General features: G+C 27.2%; 1 long non-coding RNA gene across 1 annotated transcript; it reads right to left on the bottom strand.

The window, feature by feature from the left end:
* Positions 1–295: 295 nt before the first annotated feature.
* LOC136084349 (uncharacterized) lies at positions 296–2,915 on the bottom strand. Its single transcript, XR_010640505.1, has 2 exons — positions 2,312–2,915; positions 296–959 (listed from the first exon to the last, which is right to left on the bottom strand). It is a non-coding gene; the product is annotated as an uncharacterized LOC136084349 (long non-coding RNA).
* Between the last annotated feature and the right edge of the window lie 3,883 nt (positions 2,916–6,798).

Below are 6,798 nucleotides of genomic sequence, written 5' to 3'. Positions count from 1 at the left end.
TTCTATCTCAAAAACGAATTTTTACTTGTGTTGTGATTATAAAACCAAAGTTTGTGCCTAATGTTTGTCTTTCCGCAGTCATTAGAAGTTGGCATTTGAAATATTACACTTAAAACATTATGACAAAAAGTGTGTTTCATAGTGTTATTAGTAAGTTTAACTTTTTTAAAGAAGTTTGGACACCAAATAATAAACGTTTAAAAGATTTATACTTTAAAACATTATAAACAAAAAAATAAGACTATTAAGTTCTTTATTGAAAACGAAATTAAAAAAAAAAGTAAAAAATGAAATAGTAAAAAGTTAATCTAAATTATAAAAATATCAAACTTTAAAAGATCTAGAAATTATCTGAACCAATTTAAACTTTGATATGTATGATAACTTTTTAACAAAAAAAAAGTTTATTTATTAATTCAACAAAAAAAGTTCTGTGTTCGTTACAATTTTCTGCATAAATTTGGATAAATCAAGTTTATAAATATAAAAAAGTCTACATTTAAATGTCAAGAAAATTCCAGTAAGATTATGTTCAATGTTGATAAGAATTTTTATATAATCACCATAAAGTATTCTAAAATTATTCGTTTGTTTTTGCATTTTTAACTGTAATAACATCTTTTTATATGGGTTACCTGCTCCTCAACTTTTTTTATTTGAGGTTCTTGAACAGGGGTAAGTTCGCAACACGATATCTTCAGACTATAATTATTTATGTCACCACTTGCATCGCTTGAAGTGTCAGGAGAATTATCATTTTTTCTAATAACCATTTCGCCACGTTCCATTCCAACTCTACCATGATCTCTATTAAATTGATTATCAACGTACTTCTTAGACATTTCTTAATAACAAAAGAGATGTTTGTATATATGTGTTGTTGTATTTTTGTCGAGATGTAGCATAGATTAAGTTTGATTTAGTGTACCTTCAGGCAGAATTTCTACAGTTAAGTTTTGCTAAAAATTAAAATTAAAGAAATACATCTTGTATTTGAATTTGTCAAAGTGAAAGTGTAATACCGATTATACATTCAAAACATAGATTTGTAAACAGTTTCATTTTTTAAAAGAAAATAATTTTAATCTTTAAGATGGTTATATGGTAAAAAAAAGATTTTTTGATTTCTAACTTTTTCTACATACCAAAAGTAGTAGCAAGGTAAAAGTAGTAGCAAGGCTAAATAATGCTTAATAAATTAAAAAAGCTTGAAAAAAATTATTTGCTTTTTTTTTTGGCTGATTCAGTATAAAATGCAAAAAAATCAATGAAAAGGAAAACAACATTTTCTCAGCCTTTTTATGACATTATAAGCTAAACTTGCAACACTGATAGATAATATTGTAATAAACAACATTTACTAGAAAAGCTAATTTTTAAAATGGCAACACTTTTAATTTTAAAGGATATTATCGATAAAAAATCCTAAGATAAATATAAATATATTCAAATAGAAACAAGCTTAAAGTTAGTTCTAGTAAAGTATTACAGTTCTATCTATAAAGAAACAAGCCTGAAAATTTGAAGTTAACTGCATATCTGGTTAAAAAGATATGAATGATTTGTTGTTCGCAGTCAGACAAAAAAATACAATTGAGAAATCAAGCTTCAAAGTTTAAAAACAATATTAATAAAAAATTTTATACATTCATTTTAACTAACAACATTATCAGATTTACAACTTTGGTTTTCAAGTAGTTTAGTAATTATACAAACCCAAAAATAAAAACGACTATGTAAAATTTAATTTTTAGATAAATATACCAATAAAAAGTTCGGTTGCTAAGGGCGTAAATTTCTTAACCTATATAATCAATAAAATTAATTTTTAACTTTTTTTGTTATTAAAACCATATTACGTTATCTATGGTTAAAATTTTAGCTAATAAAATAAAAATTAATTTTTTTAATGGAAATCGCTGAGTTTTTTTTACCATATAACCAGCTTAGAAGTACGATGGTTGACAAAACAATTAGAAGTTCAATGGTTGACAAAACAAGATTCATAAACTCACAAAACGAGGCTTACAAAGCTAAAGTTTTTTAACATCATTTGCTAATATAACAAGTAATTATATAAACATAACAGGTAAAGATAATAATATAAAGTAAAGATGTCGCTTACAATAATTAATTAAGCACTTGAAAAAACCAGTAGTTTAAAGCTTTATAAAAATGAGCAAAAAATCATTTGCATGATTAAAGTTATTATTCAAATTTTAAAAAGCTAAACTATGGATAAAGATTAATTTGGGATAAAAAAAACGTGCAATCGAATACATTTTTACCTATTGCTTGAAAAATAAAGTACCTGTTATTGCTAAGTTATTCTATATTACATGTCTATCTTCGGTAATGTTGCAGAATAGTGGCGTAAAATAATTTTATTTTTTCGCTTGTTGTGAGACTTGCTCAAAGTGGTGACTTTTTAATATAAACATACGGAATATTTTAATATCTTTTTTAGACTTTTTTTTTAAAGTTTTTTTTCTATTATTTGATAGACTGCCTGCCCCAACCAAACCCTCCGTCGATGTAGTGGCACTTCTTTGTAGCAGCAGGCTATAAGATAGTCGATGTAGCAGCACTTCCTTGTAGCAGCAGGCTATAAGATAGTCGATATATGTACTGAAGCCAATTAATATTAGTCTATATTAAAAAATCACCACTTTAAGCAAGTCTCACAACAAGCGAAAAAATAAAATTGTTTTACGCCACTATTCTGCAACATTACCTCTATCTTCTATTTAAGCAATTTGCAATCTTCTATATAACAGTTTGTGTAATATTCTTTCATAAAGTACAACAATGAAATTACTATTTTTCTATTTGTCTTTTATCTTATCTAGCTATATTCAACTCATCTTTTACAAACTCTAACTACAATTTATATACAAACACAGAACCACAACAATTCAAATTAAAACCCGTATAAACACATTACCAATTACACATTAAACTATACAAACACAATAACAATAGCTGCCGATTACAAAATACTTTAACTACGCACGCAACACGCAAACGTTACCATGGAATTACAGTTTGCAATCATAGAACCGACAAAACCAGAATATTTGGTGAAAAAACAATAATAAAAAACAAATTTGCTTTGGCGCTCAAAATATCGGGTTTACACTGCTAAACGAAAGTTTATGTGTTTATTTTTTATCGGGGTTATAAATGAAAATTAATAACTATAAGCCAGGAATTGCTGATGAGAGATCATTCGTAAAATTTATAAAGAAAATAGTTTAGTCATGTTTTAGAGAAAGGTTAAACTATTCTGTTGATTTGTCTAATTTTGTAAAATTTAGTTATGTAATAGGTAAAATTGGGTTTTGTAAAATTAAGTTTTGATTTTGGTAAATTGAGTTTTGGATTTAGTAAAATTAAATTTTGGTACAGTTGACACTTAGTAATGCAGTTTATCATTTGCTATAAAAAATTTTCCGTTTTTTGGTAAAGTATTATATCAACGAACTTTACGCGTATAATTAAATGTATATCGTATAAGATATACATTTTTATAATTGGTACTAATTCTGAAGGTGAATTTTTGTGGTTTTTTTTAACTTTGTAATAGATGTTTTAATCACTTTTCTATTCTTTTATCAAGTTGAAATTTTTTTTTGCTACAGTGAGATATATTTAGGGGCTGTTTAAATGAGTCGAGCTAGCGTTGTTAGTTGGGCTGGCTCACTTGATGAGGTCTCGCCATGTTTATTATTTACTTATAAAAATTGAAATTGTTTATATGACCAACAGACTAGCCCAGATAATTGAGATTCTGCCTATTTTTGGTGGGATCTCACTCAGGTGAGACATTAACACAAACAAGTGAGCCTGCCCTGCTTAAGAATGTAGCTGATTGGATAAAATATCTCATACCATTTCTTTTATCCAATTATTCGAAACAAATTTTCGAAGTCCTCAATAATGTTATTAAAATTGATTTTGGCTGTCGTGTTTGTTTCAATTGATAACGTTGCCAGAAACGATATTCTTTCTTGAATCATGAACGATCTTAATGTCTTGATAAGTTTCAAGCGTGAAAAACTCCTTTTGCGCTTGCTACAGCTACAGGTATAGTCAGTAAAATTCTATACGCTATAAATGCGTGTTCTACTTCTTGGATATTTCATTTTTTCTTCATTTTATTGATTCTATTTTTGAGAAACTAAATAAAAAATTTTGCCTAATCTATTAATTAATTTTTTCACTATTTCCTGATTTATTAGTTTATTTTTTTTACCTTTTTCAAAAAAGTATTTTAAATTCGTTAAAAAAAAGCATCCGACATTTGCGATGTCATTGCAAAGAGGTTCTCTTTGCAATGACATCGCAAATGGCAGACGCCCTGATACCTTATTATTATTGTTATTATTATCATCATTTGAAGTTATTAATAGCTTCAAATGATGATAAAAATAATAACAATAATAATGATAATAATAATAATAATAATAATAATAATAATAATAATAATAATAATAATAATAATAATAAGGTATCAGGGCCGACACGGGTTCCGAAGTTGAGGGAGGGCACAATCATCAATTTGTAAAAAAGTCTTCCATATCAAACTTTTTCTTCAGAAGAAAAAAAAAGGTCCTTTTTTTTTTCTTCTGAAGAAAAAGTTTGAAAAAGTCCACCTCCCCTCCCTCCTTGCTGTGTCATCCAGGGTTCATGGCACTCAGGGAAAACCTGGAAAAACAAGGAAAGGTTTTTAAATTCTAAAAAATCAGGGAATACCTGGAAAGTTCAGGGAACTTTTTTTAAAAATCTTTAAAATCAGGGAAAACTCAGAGAATGTTTTTTAGTTTTATGTATAAATTGAAGTTATTTTGCAATATACAATTTTTAAATTTTTATTTTCATTGAAAGCTTCAGTGGTTTTTATAACTTTTATAATATATAGTAAACATGTCTTTAGATAAATATTCAATTAAATATAATAATGTAAGATATGACTTCAGAAAAGACTTATTTTTAAGAAGATTGGTTACAACACCATATTTGTAAAGATTGGTTAGTTCCTGACACTCATGCAAAAACTAAAGTTCATTGCAAAAGATGTAAAAAATTGTTTGAATTGTCTAATATGGGTTTTCAGGCTGTTAAATGTTATGCTGCAGGTATTTATATAAACTTTTTTAATGTGAGAGTGAAAGTTAAAAAGAAATAGTTTGATTAGTTCTTGAATTTATATTATAATCTCAGTTTTTAATAAATTGTAATCAACTGGCCGTGGCGCAGTGGTTAGAGCGCTAGCTTTATAAGCAGGAGATCGAAGTTCGAAACGAGTTTAAGACATATTTTAGCATCACAGTAAGGAAGGAGGTGTGAACTTCCTGGTTAAATGCACGTCCGCAGTGCTCTGTGATAAGACCGTTAGGTCTTCTTGGGGCACCTAAAAAAAAAAAGAAAAAAAAAACCTTGTGGTTGCTGTTATTGTTTTCACAAAACTATTTCAAGTTTTGCAAGTTGAACTGACTGTGATAAAAAGATAAAACAAAAAGATAACATTAAAGTGTTAGACATTTTTAAAACCTAATTGTTTAATATTTTAATTATCTTATTTTAGGTAAAAAAAACATCGATCAGCTGCAAAGCCTGTTAGCTGTTTCTTTGTTAATGGAAAATAGTTGTGGGCTGAGCCACTTAGATGTGAAGAAAAAAATACGTCATTTTTCACCAAAAAACAAACAACTATTGATTCCTCAATTAAATCATCCTAATTAAATAAAGAGACGGCAAGAATCAGCGAAAGTAAGAAAATTAAATGGAGAAAATGTAATTGACAGGTATGACAAACTTATTATTTTAAAAAATGTTTATAATAATTCAAAATGATATAGCTAGAAATCTAATCATTTTAAATCATTTTTAATCTCAATTTTAAATATTAAAATAATGAAAATGGCTAACAAATCAAACATTGCAATTCTTTTAGAAATTTTTAATAAACAAAACATACTTCTTTTGAATAACAATAATGATCCAGATGTAAACTATTTTGAGGACGTCATAATCAACTCTAAATGTTTTGATATTGAGGAAGTATCTAACCTCATGAATGCGTCACAAATGTTATTTTCAACTCTAACTTTAAACATTCGTAGTATGAATAAATACTTTGAAAGTTTTAATTTTTGAATACTTTGAAAAATGAATACTTTTTAAATTTTGAATACTTTGAAAGTTTTAAATCAATGCTCAAAAATATAAACTCAGAGTTTACGGTAATATGCTTAATAGAAAAATGGTGCAAAAATGAAAAAAATAATTTTCAAATTCCAGGTTATAAGGCAATCCACCAAACTCGAGGTGGTGACATTGGTGGTGGTGTATGCATTTTTGTTCATGGCTCAATCCATTTTCAGAAAAAAGAAATTTAAGTATTCAAAACCCGGACTTTGAATTTCTAACTATCGAAATATTAAACCACAATAATAAAAAAAACGTATTAATAGCTCCTTTGTATAGACCGCCATGCGGAATTAAGAAATCTTTTTTAAAACACTTAAAATGCTACTTAAAAAAAATAAAACACAAACAAATTTACATCACGGAAGACTATAGGCTAAACCATCTTAATGTTAAAACTGATAGCGATGTAAAACGTTTCTCAAACACTCTATTTCAGCACAACATTATTCCCTTAATAAACAAACCTACTCGCGTAACTCTTTAAACCGAATCTCTCATTGATAATATTTTTACTAACAACTTTACAACATCCAACATTCAAAACGGAATCATAAAAAGCGATATAAACGACCACTTTCCAATCTT

Source organism: Hydra vulgaris, chromosome 08 (genome assembly GCF_038396675.1).
Source record: "Hydra vulgaris chromosome 08, alternate assembly HydraT2T_AEP".
In the NCBI taxonomy this organism is placed as follows: Eukaryota; Metazoa; Cnidaria; class Hydrozoa; order Anthoathecata; family Hydridae; genus Hydra; species Hydra vulgaris.
Note: the sequence above shows the minus strand (reverse complement) of the source record. Positions and strands in the feature narration are given on the sequence as shown.